The sequence below is a fragment of the Ciconia boyciana genome, chromosome 10, assembly GCF_034638445.1.
Source record: "Ciconia boyciana chromosome 10, ASM3463844v1, whole genome shotgun sequence".
Classification (NCBI taxonomy): domain Eukaryota; kingdom Metazoa; phylum Chordata; class Aves; order Ciconiiformes; family Ciconiidae; genus Ciconia; species Ciconia boyciana.
Window position 1 is genome coordinate 33160096 of NC_132943.1, and position 20764 is coordinate 33180859.

Consider the following 20764-nt stretch of genomic DNA (forward strand, 5'->3'; position numbering starts at 1 on the left):
AGATTTTGGCACCTAGGGTGATTCTTTCAATGAATAGTTTCACCTGCTGCACAGTAACCTGCCCAGAAGTCTTGTGAAACATTACATTTCCATCCCACATGAATGTTCTTCCAGTTGATCCTTTTAGCCTTTTTATGTTTGGCTTTTTAATGGTCATGGCAAAGAAACTCTTATTTTGGGTATTAACTTGGCCCATTGTCTTGCAGAGAATGGAATTGCTGGGAAAATACGAAATCTTCATATAATATAGAACAGCATTTCTTGTCTTTTAATGCTTCTAGCTGTTGTACAGGAAAGTTACCCTCTCAAAAGGCATTGTTCTTCATACACTCTACTGCTGATCACACGGTGCTAGATGATGACCTTCAGTGATGATTCATCAAATCCTTCTTTGTTTGCTCTAAATGATAACCAAAAGGAAGAGAAAGGGGATGGGAAGTACTGGAACATTGCTTTATTTTCTTTATTTACTGTTTGCTGAAAAGTTATATTTTGCTTTTTCTGTACTTGTCTCTTAAGTATTTGTGTGGGACTTAAGCAATACTGCCAGGCAAAAATGTATATTGCTTTTTAATATTAATGTCTAATGAATTATATTAAGTATATGTCCTCTTTTGTTAAGTTACCAATGTCCAAAGTTAGAGCAGCTGAATATCCCTTTTATAGAGGGTGCATCCTTATGTCAGTATGTCATAGGTTCTCATCATATACAGAACTTTAAGGGCATTAATTAGAAATTTTGGATGTCTAATTTATTTTTATAGTAAAATATATTTACAGTTCATAGCGTTTTGCAGGTTTTTTTACTAAATAATTGCTGGGGATGACTGAAAAATGTTTTTTCTCCAGTGAAACTTTTTCCAAGAACATAACACAAACATTCTTTGGAAGTTTTAGTATTCTAGTGCTACTTCAGCTATTTTTAGGTCCTAATCTCCAGGTGAGAGTAATATAATTTTTCCAGCTTGCACCCAATAATAGCTTTGCCTCAGCTACATTGTAACTTAACTTTAAAAAGATACTTCTTGGTCTGGAAAGGTGCTGTCATGCATTGTGCACTGCATACCTCTGTTACAGAATGTTAATAGAGCCCTAGCGAAGACAGTAGGAATAGCCACTTGGGCAAAACTGATTTTGTATGACTTTCTGTCACGTTGGTTTCTTTCGTTTTAACTTTTCGGCAAAGGAGAGATGAGATGGATCCAGGTGTGTGTGTGGGAAGCAATAGAGTTGGAAAGAGGAGAAGAGACAGCTGTTTGCTTCAGAAAAGCAGGCTGGTTTTCTCTGGTTTTGAGTCTGTTGAAGGTTAACTACCCATTGCATCAGTGCATGGCTGTGAAAAGTTAGCCTGTTCCTTGTTAGCATAGTGTCTGTAGGTGTGTAAGCACCCGTGAAGACAGAAGTAGCAGTTCCTCTATGAAATGCATTTATTTTCTAGTGCGCACCCAACTCTATTCAGTTACAGCCAGAGTTACATCTGGTGAAAATAGAAAAGAATCCTAAATTATACCAAAGACACAGGAACTGTTTATGCATGTAGCATCATATATAATGTGAATATATCAGAAACATAAGCATGGAAATTGACAGGTTTGTAATTACTGGAAAGCAGTAGTGCTGAACTTCTACAAATACTTTATATTTTACTATTGTGATCGCTGCCATTTATGTTTGGGGGAAGTCAAGGGGAATTAAAGACTCCTATAAATTAACATTTTTGCTCAGTGGAAATAGGATTTTTCTAGCATGGGTGCAGGAACATTCTCAAAATCCATTTTGAGGGAGAGAAACATGAAAATCCAGTGTATGATTTATGTAGTTTTTTAATTTGACAGATGAGAAGTCTTAACTTAAAGACAGTCTGCACTGGTGTCACACCGTCAAAGGGCTTTTACAGCTTGCAAATTTACTGAGAATAATTCATTAGCTAACGGTTTTCATCTTCTCAGTTTCTCATCTTATCATCATAAAAGTGTCATGATAACCAAAAACAAAGCACAAATAATTATAAATGTTATGAAACTCTTGGCATTACACATCCTTTTTTCTCTTTTCATCTTGTTTCAGGAAGTAAAATAGGCATTATGTTATCAATGCCAAGTGAAGGTACCACTGAAGAGAGAGATGTATCTGAGAATGCCCAAACCACCAGTAACCTAGATATGATCATCCAAATCTGAGCCTTTAATGTAAATCCAAACAGATTTATTGCAACGATACATCAGACTAGGACTCTCTTAAGTATAAGGAGTCAGGGAAAATTTGTGTAAGACTAATCAGTTGCACCCCATCATTTGCACACTAGGCATGTTTAAATTGCATTGTAAGTGCCAATACATGGGCAATTTACAGAAAAGAACTGAAACAAAGTTTTAAAGCTTCAGATACATGGAAGAGTGTTAATGACTTTCATAGCTTGACCTACTTTGGAATACAGCCACATACGCCCATATCTGGAGCAGTTTGCCCCGTATCGTACAGAAGGGCTGAACAGCAAATTCCCTCCTTCTGTTGAAGCCCCAGACAAAAGTGCCATGGGCTTCAACACAGAAAGGATTTCAAGGCCAGGGCTTTGAGAATACGCTACAAGCTATACAAAATTTACTTTGTATTTTGACATATATTAATTTAGTATAGTTGCCAGCTGGTTATTCTGAAGAAACAGTGTCTACAGAAACCCATTTAGTTGCCCATAGATTGGTAGATGTATACAATTTAGAGAACAGATGTAGAATACAAAGTGGTTAGGAGTGATGTGCTCCTTGCTTGTGGGAAGATTGCCTTCATGTGACTCAAAAAAGAAAACAAAGCAGGAGGTGTTGTCTCATAATAATAACAACTGGGACCTGGATCATGTAAGAATAAGTCTAATGTGTCCATTTTTTCTGTCACAGGCATTACCGTGCTTTTGTTGGGCTGTGATTCTGCAGTGTTTCACATCACTGGTCCTCTGAAAATTACTGTGTGTATTTTAAGTTTAATTTAATTTACATTTTTTGTAACCATATTTTCCTGTGAAAACATCCCTGAATTCATTGCAGTGGACAAAGCACAAGTAAAATTGCCGAAGAAATAGGAAATGTAGAGCTGATTACACCTAACTGCTTTCAAATAGACAGGATAATTGACACTGAGAAAATGATAAAGGCTGGCTCATATTCACATTGGTGACACCGGTAACTGCCAATGCTTATAACTGCATGTGAATTAAAAAAAGAAATGGGCATTGCAAAGCACCATTTCAGCGGTGCTTTCTCACAAATAGCGGTTAAAACGTAGCAGCTGCAGGACCATCTCCCCCCGGATCCGCACGGGGAAGGCTCCTCGCCAGCCCGACCGGATTTACCTATTTTGGGTGCGGGTCTCGGCGGGGACTGGCATCGCCCGCAGCGCGCTGGGCGCCGCAGCCCGCTCCGGCGCGGGGCCCGGGCGGCCGCCGAGCCTCGGCCTGGCGCGGGACGGGCGGGATCCCCGCAGCCCCCTCCGCCGGCGGGGCGGCCGCATCCCCCTGCCTTGCTTCCGCCGGGGGGGGGGCGGGCGGCTTTGTTAGCGGCTGCCCGCGGAGAGCTACCCGCCCCCGGCGCCGCCCACGCCCGCGGGGCTGCGGCCTCGGCCCCGGCCCTGGCCCGGCCGCCCACACCCCCGTACTACCGTGCCTGTCGGTGATTGAGGGAAAGATGCTGGCGCGGAGGCGGAGGCCGGCGAAGGGGCGGGGGGCTCAGCCCCGCCGCTGAGGCGGCGCGGGGGCGGGGGGCGGCGCGGGCGCCCCTGCGCGGGGAGGCGCTCGCCCCGCCGTGGGCGCGGAGGGGCCGCCGCCGCCACCGGCGGGAGCCGCCTGCCGCAAGGACGGGGTGACTCCGGCCGCCGCCCGGCTCCGCAGCGGCACGGCACGGCGCGGCGCGGGAGCCGCCCTCCCCCGGAGCCCGCCGCGGGGCGCGGAGCGGAGCCGCAGTGCGCGCCTCTGCGAGGTGAGTGGGCGCCGCGGTGCCGCCCGCGGGGGCGAGGGACGTGGCTGAGCCCGAGAGGCAGCTGGGGGTGGCGGCACCCTGGGGGGACCGGGCCGCGGCGGGGCCGGCGCGGGGCTTTCCGCGAGCGGCACCGGTGCCGCGGCAGGTGCGGACCCCGTCCCCCGCCCGCGGTACCCCCGGGGCTCGGGGCGGGCCCAGCGCCGTGCGGGCCGGGGCGCCCGCTGCCCCCACGCCGGGCTCCGCTCCCTCGCTCCAGCGCCCGCCTCGCCTGCCCTGTCATGCGAGAGGCTCGGGCAGCGAGCTGCCGCGGAGCCCCGCAGGGTTCCCTTTGGCTTTATGTTAATCGCTTTTGGGCCGTTTAATTATAACTCGTTTCCTGCCCGGAGAATGCATTCAGCACTTTGTGCGCCGCGTTTATTTCCTCCCCTCTTTTTTCCCTCGCCGTTTAGTATAGTTATTTACGTATAAGGCTGTTCTCCAGATTTTATATCGGAAGGGGTATTTTATAGCGGAGGGGAAGAAAGATCACTGCGGATTTCAAGCGTGTTGTTTTCAAAACAGCGGGGTTTCATGTGTGTTTCTATTCTTGTGTGCACGAAATACAGCACAATGACAGTGGGGGGGGAAATAGGCTTATATTCGTTCTCACCATTCTGTGGATTGTTTGTTGATGTGGAGATCTCTCTTTTTTTCTTAGTACGCTTGTTTTTTTTCTCTTAACCTTTTCTGTGCACGTCACTACAAACCATGAGGTTATTTTTGAAAAAAAAAAAAAAGGCAAGAAAAGAGTCTTTTTGGGCTGTATGATGTCAAAATACAGGGAGTGTGGTGTATGTAGACAGTAATAGTTACATAATTTATTATCTCTTATTTTGTTGCTGGATATACATCAGGAGCATGGAGACAGTATTTATAACAATTTTTTTTCCCCTTTTCTTTTCTGGGATGCTGTGTGAGGGAGTCTTTGCTCTACACTACATTGCATTGGAATGTTTGTAAGAGATTCAGCCCCGAATCCCTTCTGTACCTGAAATCCTGGCAGGGGCCTTACCTTGCTTCACTTCATAAATGCCCAGGGGTGCTTCCTGTGTACTCAAAAACTACTTCTGTAGATTTTTTTTTTTCTTCTTCCCCCAACAATTATATTATTTTTTTACTGTTTTAAAAAAAGTGAGTCAAGCCATTATAAATATTTCAGTAGTAATTATTCACAGCACTAAGGAACAGAAAGAAATCTGTGTCATGGATGGATGAAGAAAACTTCTTCCTATATGCAGGTGACCAGTTTGCCCAGTTCTTAGACTCCTTTGGAAAAATTTTCCTTATAAGATGATAGCGTGTGGTTGCAACATCGGGCCATAAGGTATGATGTCATTATTAGCATATGAAAGGGACAAACCTAATGCTGCCTTTCAATCACCACAGCTGTTCAGGCTCTAAATTTCCAAAAATGTGGATGCTTTCATGTCAGCTGGAGATACCACAGTGGATGTTAGACAGTAGTCGGCGTGTGTGTATCTGTCTTTCTATCCTTATTTATACCTTATGCTGGGATTTATACATACCACCTTAAAATGGGCTCTGAGATTGCATGGAGCTCACATGGTTGACTGGAGACCATTTTTAAAGTTATGCTTAGTAGTAGTTTAACTTCACAGAACTGTAGTTGAAAAGCCTTCCTTCCATTCATCTGTCTTTATAAACAGCCTTCTGGTGGTGCCTGTGCAAACTCGTGGCGTATCTTTCAGTCTTGTTGGCACTATGGAATTGGTTTGGCTTGGAGCATTTGCCAGCCTCCACGAGGACCCTCTGCCTTCCTTAAAGAGCTATTTACTATCTTGCTATTTATTTTTAAAGTCAATTTAGCTAATGGGCATTTCTATTTGTTGTACACTTCCAGTCCTTTTTCAAACCTGGTAGAATTCACAATGTTACGCCTTTAAGAAGTCCTATGATAGTACAGTGGCTGCCAGCCAGAAACAATATACTGTTTTGTCAGATTTCCTGAGAAGAAACGGAATGAATTTTGTGTTGCTCCCTTTATAAGATTAAATAGTAATGCCTAACTGAAAAAAAATTAACTTTTTTTTTTTTCTTCCATTTACATGCCAACATTCTTCAAACTGCAGCTAAAGCTCTGGTGTGCTGCAAAATAAGGGGGCTTTCTGCATATGGGACTCAATCTGCAGATTACATTATTGAATAATTAAGTGTAATTCCTTTTTCATTTTTTCTTTTTTAATCCAACTCAGCGTTTTGTTTATTTCAAAATCTCTCCTTTAGTCAGACACAAAGAGAATGGTTAGGCTATTGCATTTACTCTATTGGCTAATGTGTACTGATGCAAGGGAGATGGTGACAAAACACCTATTTGGGTAATGTAACTTAATCATTGACAATGATATGTAAATATGTGTTTAAAATTAAGTAGTGTGTTCAAAACCCCTTGTTTGAGACCATATCCAACAATGCTGCCTTTCATACTATGGGATGCTCTGAGTAGCTGAGCCTAATTTTGTTTGATCCTGCTGTCATCATGCATGGCACGGTCATAGCCTTTGTCTTCACATCGTCCGTTGCTGATCTTTTGGTTGTATTACAAAGGGGGAGAGGCTGGAATGAAGTTACTCACTCACCAGTAGGAAGAGTATTAATTTCATTGCCCAACAGATGAAACTGAATTGAACGTTTTATATAGAAGTCCTCCAGCCTAAAAGGAAAGGAGACGTACTCTTGCAACCTTGTAAGGCTGTGTTTTGGCACTTTGAAGCTAATGGTGGTATATGAGGTGTTTATCTAATCATATCAGGGCCCTTTGCAAGATGAGAATGGGATTAACTATTATTGTTACAAATTATTTTGATATTTGAGTTTAGTATCTAAGAAAAGTTCCATGTAATTTCCATTGAAATTGAAGTAAACTGCACAGTTTATATAGACAGTTATACAGGGCCTCTGTGATGTTCCTTTGCAGCAGCTTCTTTGTGATCAGTTGGAATATCAGTGATATTGAAGAAAAGGTTGAAAATGCCCGTTTTTCTGGCAATAAGATCGACAATGGTGATAAAGCTTTGTGTAGCATGGACACGTGTTACAAGGGCACCTCTTCATGGGATGAGATGCCAAGTAGGATGTGATCCTAAAATACTGTAGTACTTGTAGAAGAGTTCAAGTAACACTTTTTAATTTTTTTTAAAGTATTTTTTTCAGAAATGTAGACCTAAGTGCTTGAAACCTGTGTCTTTTCTTAAGATTGATTGCATACTTGGTGAAAGTAGCACAGTAGTTGCATGCTCTTTTCCAAGCATCTTGATAAAACTTATGAGTTTTATCATGTTAAAACACTGCAGTCAGATTGTGAATTCTCATTGGAAGTGCAAGCCCTGGACTGTTAGTTTGAGATGTAGTCACTCACATTGCAAGTGTGCGTGTTCCAGTCATCCCTTCTAACGCCTAGGAATCCTATTATTTGTTTTGATAATGTCGGTGTTAGGTTTCCGAGTTCTGCTGACAGGATGTATGAATTTAGATTTCGAGGCAAATGGCTAGTGATAGCCTTCATATCTCTCTGCCTTATTTGTGGAGAGCTGTTCCTTCTTCTCATGATACCGTGTAGTACTTGGGAGAAAATTAAAAGTGACTGAGGTGTGAAACCTGGTTTGGATGTAGGCAGTTATGACTACTATCTTGATGGTGCCAGTATTTTGTGTTATGTTACATTTACATAGTTTTGTGTCACAACTGTGGGTTTTTTTTAATGATGGGGGAGGACTGGTAAGCTGATACCAGTTGCTTAATGGACAATAATGCTTGTATTTCATAATTTGTTTAGTAAATTTGCCCTGAAGTATGCAGTTTTGAAAAAAAAATAGGTAATAATTACGTTTGAAAGATAGTTTTGAAAGATGAAAAGAAAATTTTGAAAGAGGATCTTTTCTTTGAAGTCTAGTCATCAGCGTTTCTACGTGGCACAGTTGCAGCTTGTGTGTGTTCTGGAGGAGCAGTAATAATTGAACTGAATTTGAAATTGAAATGTGAATCCAGCATTATTTGTCCAAAAGACCCAATTAGTACAGTCAAGCAAAACTTAAAGGTTGAAATAGTGCACTATTTGTCCTTTAGAATTAAGGAAGTACCCAAAAGTGAATGATTGATGGGTCATCTGAGCTGTTTGCTTTTGGGGGGGTTAAGGAGTCACTGTGACATAATTAATAATTTGGGGTTTTGTTCTTTGTATTAGCACTGAAAATGAAAAAAAACTTGGAAAAAAAAAGAATAGGATGTTGAAATAAAAAAAAATTAACTGTACTGTCAAGCTGGTGTTTCTTGATGCTGGTGTACAACAAATCATGAGATCAGCAGACAAACTGGGGAGTTGTTCAGATAGCATTTTGGTTCAGATTTCTTAAGGTGTGTGCCTCTGTTCATTTGTGAAGCTGTGTATACACACATATAATTTGACTTGTGAACTTTTAGTCATAAAAGCTTTAATAACATTGTCAGTATGCCTATATGCCTTTTATTGACCATGAGAGAAAGATATTAGGTAACAACAATTAACATTTTGATAATAAGCCCACCTAAATATTGCATGGAGGACAGTCAAATGTGTTTTGTTAAGTGCTATGGTGGCCAGGATCCATTGGCTGGGATCCACTTGAAAAATCAGATTAAAAGTTTCTGTGCTTGACAAATACAATGTCATTAGTTTAAAAATTCCCTGAAGGCTAGTATTGTAATTAGATGAGCCCAAAGCACACAACAGTAAAATTAATTTTCTTCCAGGAATGACGAGCAGCATCTTTAAAAAAAGAAAGCATTGACTGATCCTTGTCGGATAGAGTAACCACAGTAAGAAAGAAGAGTTTGCCAGGAATGAATGTGACAGCTGAAGTCACAGCAGCTTACGGTGAGTGGAGTGGATCAGCTGCAGCCTGGTGGGAAGCAGCGAGGTCTGTGAGGATCCTGCTGAAAGAATGCTCAAAAGTGATCATTCACTAGGTGCCCCATATCAAGGGCTTCACTAAATTGGATATTACAGATGCTGAGTATTGGCAAAATTGCAATAAAAAATTACAAACCCAGCAACTCCCTTTGGATCCTGATTGTCACAAAAAGGCATATGCCCACCTTTGTGTGATTCCTTAACTTCACTCTCTCAAGAGCATGTGAGCTTCATAGTGCTAGGCTACAATGTTCCAGCTTCAAAAGGTGTGCTTGTTAAGCTGTGTATTGTCTTTATTTAAGATGCATTTTAAAAACAGCTAATCTGCTTGGTTGATCTTGTTATTCTTCTGCTGGATTACAGATTTGAATCTGTTTCGAGCTGGTAGTTTGATAAAAGAGTTATTTCTCCCACTAGAAATAAAGATTAGAGATTGTAAACTTATCATCTCTTTAAAATGTAGCCTTAGGTACATAAAAAGCATGATTTATGCTTCTTGATTCATTGCTCTAATAAAAATGTCTGCACTGTCTTCATGAACATAAATATTGTTGTCAAGGAAAAAAATTCCCAAATATTTGTATTGCATAGGAAAATAGGAAAATTACGAATGGTGGGCTCTCCGAGACTTGCAAAACTTTCACTGGGGTCAGTAAGGCTATGGCTGTACCCACTGTCTGAGTGGGCTTAGAGCCTGAACTTGAATGCTATCCCAGGGTTGTGGCACTGTTTAATTGTTAGTGGGCTTCTTGGAATGCTTTTAGCCAGTGTCAGCAGCCCAAACAAGGCACAGATCAGGGAAAGCCATGGACCAGGGACTATCCCAAAATGGATTATGGATAAGACAGCCCCATTTTGTGGGAGAAGAGCATTTTGCATGTGTGCACTGTACTGCATGGCTTCAGCATGTTTCCTGCCCTGTTCTGCATACGAGTGCAGATGTAGCCATAAAGATGCTGCTGCATGTTTTTGGATAAGAAAAAGCTCCAACTGCATGCTGTTTACCTAGAAAAAAACAAGAAGCCACTGACACTTATGAGAAAGCAACACTTAAGAAAGTTTATTGCATATTGTTGATTCATATTTGTGTGTCTGTGTATAAAAAAAAATACACACACACACATATATTATTTCATATAACAACTAGTTTCTTATATTTTGAATAATGCCATGTTGAGCAATGTCCAGATCTTCCCAAAATGCTGTTAGGGTCTTGTAAGCATGTGTAGCAAAGTATCAGAACTAGAATAAATGTCAGAGTTCATGGATGTCTTACATGGTGTTTTTGTCTCAAATGTTCACCTAATAATCTCTGAGTGTGTAGATATGACACCACTTCTCTGTTTCATTTCCTAAAAGGTGTTTTGACTTTCTTAGAATGAAATAGCTTCCAGCAAAATATAACTTAGACCTAGCTCAATGTTTATAAACGCATTCTATTAACTTGAGTAAGTGTGTATTATGAACTTGCTCTGAACTTGGATAACTATGTGTTATGTTGGGCTGTTAAGTGTGACAGGTTGATATTTTTCATTATGAAACTGTTGGTTAATGTAGAGAGCTATGATAAACACCGTGGTGCTGCTGCTCAGCGGTTGTAAATTGTCACGCTCCTTAATGTTCCACAGAATTTTGACAATTTCCACTTCTTGCCTTAGTTTCAGTGTCACACATTTAGTTACACTGAACAGTTTAGATGCGGTTTTGTTCCTGATACTGAAGATGTAGGCTTTTTTTTTGAGAGGGGGAGGGTTTTTTTTCTTCCTTAGGCATTGTGTGAAACATACTGAATATTGCAAATTGTGGAATAATTTTCTAGAGTTGATTTATGCATACCTTTATAATAAATAGGTAAATAAAGTCAAATTGGCAGACTCAACATTCTAAGAGGTGGACTAATTGCTGGTTTAAAATTTTACCCTTATTTTCATTAATTGAATTTGGGTGGGTGTTTTTCATTTGTTTACTGTATTGAGGTGGGTGTTGTGTTAATTTTGCCTTGTAGTCTTGAAAATACTAATTTCCAATGAGATCCTGTGTCTTTTAAAAACTGACTCACTGTTTTGGAAGAAATCTTTGCTTTTATGTTAAGCTGTTTCATTTCCTCTTAATACTGATATTGATACTGACTGTATGCAAAGGCATAGACTTAAGTAATGGATTTCTAGCTGAGGTAAGTTAACAGGTAAAAGGCTTTGTCTTAGATACACTACAAAGAAGTCTGGTTTTGACTTATGTTGAACTTAAGACATATTTCCCTCATCATGATAGGATAAATCACTAACTGAAACAATTAACTGCCAAGGCTCTAAGAACATGAAGTCAGGAGGTTTTTAAAGCTTGCCTATGCTTATCTTGGTTTGTAAAGAGTTTGAGGTGCTATAGATACGAGAAGTGTGTTCAACACCTCTTGGCGTAAGCTTCATCAGTTGTCAGTTAGCTGTACAGAGACAGCCCTTTATTAAGGGGAAAAAAAAAAGCTAGCAAGTTTTGTTTCTTGCTTCTGTAGATAAATTTATTTCTATTACATTTCTTGACTATAAGTGGGTGGGGTAATAAAGTCAATATAAGGAGGACTAATGCACATATTTAATTATTCTTTTTATTTTAATGGGAGAACTACCATGTGTTGGCATGAAAGAAGCCTTTGTTTTAATCTCTCGGCTTTTTTTTCTTGCTGTAAATTGAGCATCCTAACACTGCTGTCTTTTAAGTGACACAGTCCATTTTGAATCTGTTCATAGAAGAAAATGTAAGCCTTAGGTCTTGTGCATTTCACTGTGTCTCCTTTCCAAGGTTTGTGTTATTATTGTCGCCATGTAAGTGCTTTTCTTTCCAATGCTTTGATAAAAATCCAGCCAAACAAACAAGAGACTGCTGTGGGGGCACAAAACACAAGCATTGACAAACCCTCAAGTACTCAATCTGGATTTTGTCTGGATCTGACAAACTCTCAAGTACTTAATTTGGATATTAGGAAAAATTTCTTTACTGAAAGGGTGGTCAAGCATTGGAAGAGGCTGCCCAGAGCGGTGGTGGAGTCACCATCCCTGGAGGAGTTTGAAAAACGTGTAGATGTGGCACTTTGGGACATGGTTTAGTAGACGTGGAGGTGTTGGGTGATGGTTGGACTAGATGATCTAGGTCTAGAGGTCTTTTCCAACCTTAATGATTCTGTGTTTCTATGGAAAAATAGAAATACTTTTCTTCAAATCTTTTTTCTGTGTAATTTCATTTTTTTTGGTGAGGCTCTAATATATGGAAACTTTTCTGACAGATTACTGTGATTTTTAAATTAATGGTATCCCTTTATTAATGCAGAAGATAGCGTTGGCTATCTGTATATTAAACAAAGACTTTGTTAACTAAAATATGCATTGATTAACCACATATGAAACGTTTTTAAACAGAATAGAAACAATCTTCATAAGTATGGATGACAAGGAGTTCAGTCTTCCTAATGTCTCAGAAATAAGAGAAGCCTGGAACAAGTCATATAGCCGAACTTCATTTCCAAAGAAAAACGTGATGACTTAGTGTCTTAGCTGATTGTGTGTCATTTGGAAAACAAATAGCAGTATTGAAAGAGTAAAGGATTTAGCTTTCTACTGAATATGCTTCATGATTTGTGATGTAGGCTGTAAGTCAGCTGCAAGCAAGCCTTATTTGTCAAATAATTATTTTGATCTTAGTTCGCAACCCTAACATAAATTGATTAATGTTTACTCATGTAAGTAGCCCCACGAAAAATCAATATCGTAATCATTCCTTGTTAGTACAGAAGTGGTTGCAAAGTCCCTCCCTGCCCCTGCAGTCTGGACAGCAGCGGGGGCAGGACGATTAGGATGCATACAGTATCACAACAGATTCTGATCGTGTGTCTTTTTGCTGTCATGGATGGCTTATCCTTTTGTTCCTCCTCTATCCAAAATACATTTTAAATGTAAACCTTATTCATTACCTCTTGGGAAACCGGTAATGAAATCTTTTACTTTCAGATTGACAACCTATAAGTCCAGTGCGGATTGTTGAAGCCTAGAAATTGTGTCTTCTAAGGGAGAAGAAATTAAGGGAAGTTTTGCCTCCTGTGGAGAAAAATGAGTCTTCTCAACTGAGTTCTGTGCTTAATGATTTGAATATGGGAAGCTGGTCTTGTGTGTAATACTATTGTTATTTTTTGAATGTTTTCAAATTTACTGAGGTTTACTGAAAAAGGAAACACTTGTAGGCCTGATTCCAGCTAATGTAAATGGGCGTAACACTTAATTGGGCTACTGTGATTTACACTTCTTAAATTAGGCCAAGTACAGTTTAAATTGTTAAGTGGATTAACAGAGTGTAATCTGCTTTGATTGTTGTATCTGATCAGTTTTGCCTTTGATCTGTGCAATGTACTAAAACTAGTTTTAAAATGTGGTGAAATGTAGTTTACTACAGAAAAATAGCAGAAGTATTGCATGATACATTCACATTTCCTGTATATGGGGAAAAAGTTTTCTCGTATGAATATTCTACTTTCCAGGTTACTCACTGGGTTTCTGTATTACTGCACATGCTCTCTCATCTTTGTAAAACCTTAGATAGTTCAGTCTAACTGAACTTGATTAAAGGCATTTTAGTTCATTAAAATGTAAATGTAGGTAATCATACTTTGCATTTTTGTAGCTCTTCACTTAAAAGTTCATTTCTTCTTCTTATTAGTTACCTGGAATTAAAAATAGTCCATACGTGATCTGTAGAGTATGAATATTCCAAGGTGTAGTTAGGTGCTATAGCCACATTTTCATCTGCAGGTGATATTTTACTTCTCTAAAGTTTGTATTAAATAGCACGGCTAGAAATCTTACTGAGGTGAACAGAATATCAGCTGTTTTACAGTTAGCAGGAGCTGAACATGTAAGAGTGCAAACTGTCTGCTTTTTTTTTTTTGGACAGAAATATAGAGTAGATTTAAGTATTTATCCATTATTCATACATGGAAAAGACCCAAGGAATAAAGAGTTACAAGTGTTTAAAGCACTGTTCCTCTTGGACCGTGCAGGAAAAATTTTTGTATAGGCATTTGCAGTGGAAAGAATGAGTCAGACTGTGAACTATCCCATAGGTGTGCCATTCTGGCACAATGCAGTTAGCAAAGCCCAGGATTAGCGCTGAAAGAACTGGGGATAAAATGCTCTTGGTTGTAAGGATTCAGCTATAGTACAGTCTTCCAAATCAGATCAGTGAAATCTGAACTTCTACAAATGCTTCCAGACTTCTGGTTTTGAGAAAGCCCTTTCATGACAAGTGATGTCTCAATGTGAAAAGCTTCCTCTTGCCACCCTTATCTTGCTTTCAAAAAGCATATAATAAAAAATGCTACCCTAAACAGTGCTTTTGTTTCTTAAATGTGACAACCTCCATTAAATCTGTTAAGGACTTCACTATTGCTTTTGATTTACAAACACTGTAATACTGGTCTTGGTGGTGGTATAAAACCCAAAGACTAGAGCATACATCCTCCTCTTTGCTGTTGAAACTTAGGATAGGAAAGTAATGCATCCCCAAAACACTATCAAGCTTCATACGTATCATACCTTCATAGAAATAATACTCTATAAATAATTATGCCTGGCTTACCCTCCAATTCTTGAGTGATAGCTCAACCATTATGGAATTGATTATTTTAAATTCAGCTTGCTTATTGTAAGAGTCCAAGTGATTTTATGTACTAATCAGATAGTGAAATTATTTTCCTCCTAATTATTGTTAGCATGTGTTTAATGTGGCTTTTTAATTACAAAGCCACAGAATTTTAATCAATTTAACCACAGAACAAGAACAATTTGACTTTTAAGAATATATATTCTGAAATTTCATGTATTCATTATCTTTAAATTATTCTTTTGATTCCTTTCTTTGAAGTTTTCCTGTCTTCTCATCCCATATGTCCCAAAGCGCTTTCTCTTCTGATTTCCTTCCTTCACCAATTTTTTTCTCTCTCCCTCTATTAGTTTAGTCTTCAGGCATCTCTGCAGTTCTCTTGCCATTCTCATCCCTCCCCAGACCTCCAGTAATTTTGGACTTCCGCAGTTCTCTGCGTACACATTCATTCTCATAGTCTTGCTCATCCTTTTCTTTCCTGTCCTTTCTGGTTTAGTAAGGTTGGGAGCCTGGAGAGTGAGGTGACGTTTGATTACCCTTGCATAGGGTAATAGAAAAAATGTTTTTTAGAAGGACATATTCAGAGCTGTCCCCAACAGCTAGGAGACAGCCATGCTGGCCAACCATGGGACTGGCAAAATGTGAATTGAAAGGAGGGCTGTGCCCAGAAAGTAGGGGATGTCATTAGGATTCAGCTCCCTCTCCCCTCTACCTGGTCTGTAGCAGGTGTCTTGGGTCACCTTTTTTATCAGTTGCTGAACTCTGCCAGTGCTCTAGCTTTTCTTAAAGGTCCTGCAGCTGAGAGACTGAAAGTCCTTGAGGTCAGATTTTCTCCGATGTGTCAGGAAAGGGTGGCACATACTAGCTTTTGCTTTCACCTCCAACAGCTCTGGTGCATTGGCAATAAGGAGGAACATTCACTTGAGATTTTTTTCTTCTCTTCTTTAATGGAAGAGAGGAATGCTGTCTTCCAAAATATGCAACAAGGCAAATGGAGCAAGGAGCGATTGGGATCAATCTGCAAACTCATTTGCTGCAGGTATGCATATGTTTTTTATCAGTTGGAGTGACTTTTACTGGGTTTTTTCATAGAACTTAGCCATAAAAGATTAAGGTTAGTACACAGAATTTTTTTTAGTCTCTTCAAAAAATTAAAAATATGGTGGTATGCCCACACACAGAATACTAATTTTAGGTTAAGATTTTTTTAGCAAAATCATGACATTGTTAGAGCCATTTCTGAGCTGAGAACAAATTTGTAACATTTTTACAATGTTTTCTGCATACAGTAATTTTGAAGCATCAGTGATCCATGATACTTTATTCAGTTTTGAAAAGTAATTTTATCAGAAGCCAGGAGTGTGAGTAATAAGTAACTGTGATCTATATGTACTTATGCAGACATAAGTGTTGCAGAAATAGTTGCTGCATGTTAGTGGTGTTTCTAAGATTCCTGAATAATGAAAACCCTTTTCTGTTTCTTTTAGGACAGTGGTGCTTTAATTGCATCTGCTCTTGCAACTCCTTGACACAGGCAATTATATTTGTTTGAATTACTGGAAAAAATAATTCCTCTGGCACTTAGATGTCCAGAAACCTTTTGTACTCTCATTTGCTTTGTTAGCTTTGAATATTACGATTAGCATCAACACTTAGAAACTCTACATAGGCTAACTTCACTGTCATAACTGATCCTACTGAAATGTGTTTGTGTCTAAAATTCTGAATTTTGATCCTTTTTGCTTTCCTACCTAATGGTCTTGTTGGAGTTGGTTGCTCGCAGCAAATAATTTAAAAAGCAGCTGTATAAGGATTTCCAGTCATTAACTTCTATCAGTGTCCTCTGTTCTTTCGGTCTGCCTGAAGTCATATGTTGCACTTTGACTGCGGTTGTCTCATTTGAGGCACAAAATTGTAGGCCATGCTCTTGAATTTCTGTTGTACTTGATGAGAATGTAGCATTGGGTAATGCCTGCTGAGCTGCAGCTATGTTTTGCCCTGCAAAATAACATACCAGGTATATAATTCATAACAAGATCAGTTAGTAAAATTAGAATACCCTTTCTTTTGAAAATCTGGAGGCAAACAAGCAGTTTCATGGGAGATGAACCACTTTTGCAAAAATCAAAGGCACAAGTCACAATTCCATTGTAAATATTTGTTGCTGCGTGATACTTAACACTGTGTTGCTCTACAGTTGTACTCGGTTGCCAATTAACAGCTTATTTTCACTGTTATTAACACATTGAGAAGAAAGCTCGGCTCTACGGAAAGAGGAAGAGAAAAAATATGCATATGAAAATGCAATTAAATATTTAGCCATAATTATTTTTTCTGGAAAAGACTCTGGGAATTGCATAAGTTATGTGTTGGATGTGTATCCATCACTAGTTGTACAAACCAGCAGTATATGACTGTAAATGTGTACTAAGATGGAAGGAAAGTTAACTTGTATAAATGCAGTGCATTTCAGCATGCAATGTAAGATACACAAAGTGAAAGAAAGATTAAATAAAAGAAGGAAATGCCAGGACACTAGCATTGATGCAGTAACTGGGTGTATTTCCTGGTACCATTATTACGGATTGTGTTTAGTTTCTGTTTGTTCCCCCCCCCCCCGTCATCAAAGTAGCTGCCAAACAGTTTTATTAAACCCACCTGACTGCTGTTTCTGATATAGTTACCACTACTATTTTCTTCACATGTTCTTTCTTCTCCACTATTGATCTGTGAGGAAGAAATGACTCTGGATTGTCTTTACAGTTAAAATAAGCTCATACAAGTACAGGCAGTCAGTAGCATTTTTAGGGAAATCACTGATCCACATTGGAAGTGTTTACCCATCACCTGGAATACCATAGTTGCCCATGCACATGCTCCTTGTGCTTTCCAAATGCTAAGTAAAAGGGTTCTTTTAAACACCATAAGCATCTTTTTAAAAACAAACAAACAAAAAACCAAACAAAAAAAACCCCCACCAAAAAACCTCAAACGAAACACAAAAACCACTAAGAGATAAGTTGCATTGCATTGCACTGAAGGTGATCCAAGATGGACTTGCTGTGGTTTGATACAGTAAAATTCCACCTTCTAAAGTGGCTTTTCTGCTTTTCATCCTTCCCTTTGAGAGTTGTAAGTGTCCAGCTGAGAGCGGAGACCTTGACAGATTACAGATAGAAGGATCTCTAAAGTAGCTTTCTCCTAGCACATCAGTGGTCATGAAGAACAGGAACAGGGCCTTGACATGAAACTTGTGCAGGACAGGGAGCCTGCTGTATGACTCAACTTTGCTTCTGTTGCTGATGGTGGAAGAGCTAGCTGATGGGGTAGGGGTGTGTTTGCAATATATTTGGGATCTGGGAAATATAAAAATAAATAAAATGAATGGGAGGAAGAGAATTTTGAAAATGTAGTTCAACAAAATGGACTGGATCATGAAGATTGAAGAATAGCACATAAAAGCATCAGGCTTATTGAAAAGGGTAGAAATTTAAGCAAAATTAAGTTTGTTGCAAGCCTTAATGAATCCGTACATCTTCATTTGTTTTCTTTAAAATCCTGGAGTGCAAGCTAACTTGTTTAAGAAAAAAAAAATTGTATGATTTATTGTTTAACTTCTTAAGAAGTGGAAACTGCCATTATTTTGGTAAGTGGATGGAAAGTTTGTCAGCTTTTGTTGTTCAGAAGGAGCCTCTGAGATAACATTATCTTGAAACTCTTAACAGTACCAGCCCCCTAAATTACAGTCTTACCCTGTTCTTCCTGTATTCATTAAACAGGAGGGGTAACAAGTTTTGTTCTTCTTTTAGCAACTGAAGAACATCAGCATCAGAAAAATAGAGACTTGGATAGCTTGTTCTCCTAGTATGGCGTCCAGGAGATTTTATACTTCATATAGAAGGTTAAAATCACAAAAGTATTTTTTAAATGTACTGTCTAAATCTGTGGGAATTTCAGAATGACTAAAGAAGAATATAGTAGACCTAGACAAAAGATGTTAAAAAGTATCAAATAGCTTTAATGAGACTAAGCTGAGTATATCTTTTTTTTATCTTGTAAAAAAAGGCCAGTGAGAAGGATATGACAAATACATAGAGAATCGTGAAAAATACAGAGAAACTGAACATATTTAGGTTTTGGGGTTTTTTTTCATTGTTTCAGATAATGTAAAATCTAGGAGGCATCTAGCAAAACCATCATGGAACAAGCTTTAAGAAAGCAGAATTAATTCATGCTTGTCATAAAATATTGTGGGAGCCAAATCCAGATATATTCCATGACAGTAGTACTTGGAAATGGCTCAGAGCGGTGCACAAATGTGGCAAGATTTGGGGGGAATCGGAGGTGGAAGATACAGCTTATACTGAGTGAACTGCTAAGACTGGGGGGGGAATAAACAGGCTTTTGAACATACAAGTCCTTTTTCAGACTTCAGATAGCAGCACCAATCTTTGAAACTAAATGCACATTGAAAGGAACAGCTCTGAGTTTAACTAGTAAGATAAACTTACTACTAGTAAGTTGATCAGGTACCTGAGAGAGAATGTTCTCAGAGACAATAGGATCTGTAAAAGATACCTGCAGTTTCCTTTCTTTGTTTGCAGACTGAGTGTACCATTGTATTTGTTGTTAAAGGGAGAAGGATTTACATAATACTGCTGCTAGCATATTTTAGTTCCCGTCTTCTCTGTCTTTGGCTGGTTGCTTTGTGCTTACTAATATTTCATAAGACTGATACCGGATCATTCGGCATGCTTTTTTTTTTTTTGCTGTTGGCTCTTCACAGGGCAGATAACAGGACAGACAACTCTTGGTTTTTGCTGATTACAGAATATATGGGTAGCTGTACAGTTCTGGAATTGATATTGTTCTCAAAGTAAGAATATTGAAAGGTACAGGAAATATATGTAATATTTTGTAGTATTATTGTATTAAAATTATTGTATCTCCAGTTGCATGACTGTTACTGTGTTCTCCTCTGTGCAGTTTCAAGAGCATAATTCAATAGCCTGATGTTTTGAAAAATACCAAGGAAGATGAGTAACAGTTCACACATACTGGACACCCATGATGTTTTCTCCCATTAGATAGCACGCAGTGGCGCGTGTGATTAGGGCTACGGGGATGTATTTAACTTTAAGTAATGGCTGTGATCAAGGCCAGCCCTTGATGCAAAAGTGAGGGAAAGGACTGGGGGAAAGGAAGAGGCAGCACTTGACTGGAAATCAGTGTAACTATTGGTTCTCCAAAGCTACCCTTAAAAACAGAAAAACAAATTAACCGCTGTTGCGGTGAGAACCTTTTATTCTTTTTATGCTTTGCTTTCAGTGTGGAGGCTAAATGATACTTGCTTTGGAAATACTGTTTTATGTCAATGCATTCATGCAGTAATTCTGCGTAAGGGAAGACTTTCCTGCTAGAGAAAAGCTTTGGATAACTTAATCACATTTCAGCCTACTGACAAGTTGCAGGTGGTGCTCTGGCTGCTCTTCCAGAAGACAGTGACTCATCATGATCTACTGCAGGGTTAAGACATAGGTAGACCCACATTGTGCTGAGTTTTAGTTGAACTAAGATGTACATTTGGGTTTTTTCCACAATGTTTTCTAGGCAATTAAATACACTCAGTTGTGATTCAGTAAATGTTGTTCTTTAACAAAAGCTTGTTAAAATGCTTCTGGGTTCTTTAAGATAAATCTTTAAAATGCTTTATATAACTTACTACAATTAATTGTTTTATGAGGTGTTGCAGAATAAGGAAAATAAATGTGAGGAAAAACTGTGTGGCATTAACTGTCTGAGAGCAAAAAATAAGTAGCTACTATGCTTGGAAGGAAAGGTAAGTAGGGATAATTTAGCAGTTTTGCACTTGAATTCATGAAGACTGTTCACTTACAGTACTGTTACGACTTACGCAAAAATTTGCTGTAAATGCGGGTGAGAATTTTTGTTGTATTGGAAATTGTCTTCACTGAAAAATCTTGCTTTGTTTTTTCTTATAAGCAACCAAAGCAGTCATAGGATGCTTCTAGTGATTTGCTGGGATTTTCTTGTAAATGGATTTTAATTTCTGTGAATGCACTAGTAGTGCACACCTTGAAGGTTAGTCCATACAGTTGTGGAGATGGGATACATACAGGTTAGTCAGTATGGAGCAGCACCCTTGTAAGTGCAAGGACAGTGGGAAAGTGGGTCTTGTCAGTTGGGG

At 39.2% G+C, this 20764-nt stretch overlaps 1 protein-coding gene across 2 annotated transcripts in view; it reads left to right on the plus strand.

Moving 5' to 3' along the window:
• Positions 1-3565: 3565 nt before the first annotated feature.
• Positions 3566-20764, plus strand: part of HECW2 (HECT, C2 and WW domain containing E3 ubiquitin protein ligase 2) — a 177983-nt gene continuing 160784 nt past the window's right edge. Inside the window, exons 1-2 of one of the 2 annotated variants that reach the window (XM_072873878.1) lie at positions 3566-3968; positions 8754-8877. The gene's annotated coding sequence lies outside the window, so the exon portion shown is untranslated. The remainder of the gene's footprint in view (positions 3969-8753; positions 8878-20764) is intronic. The other variant, XM_072873877.1, reaches the window with a different exon arrangement.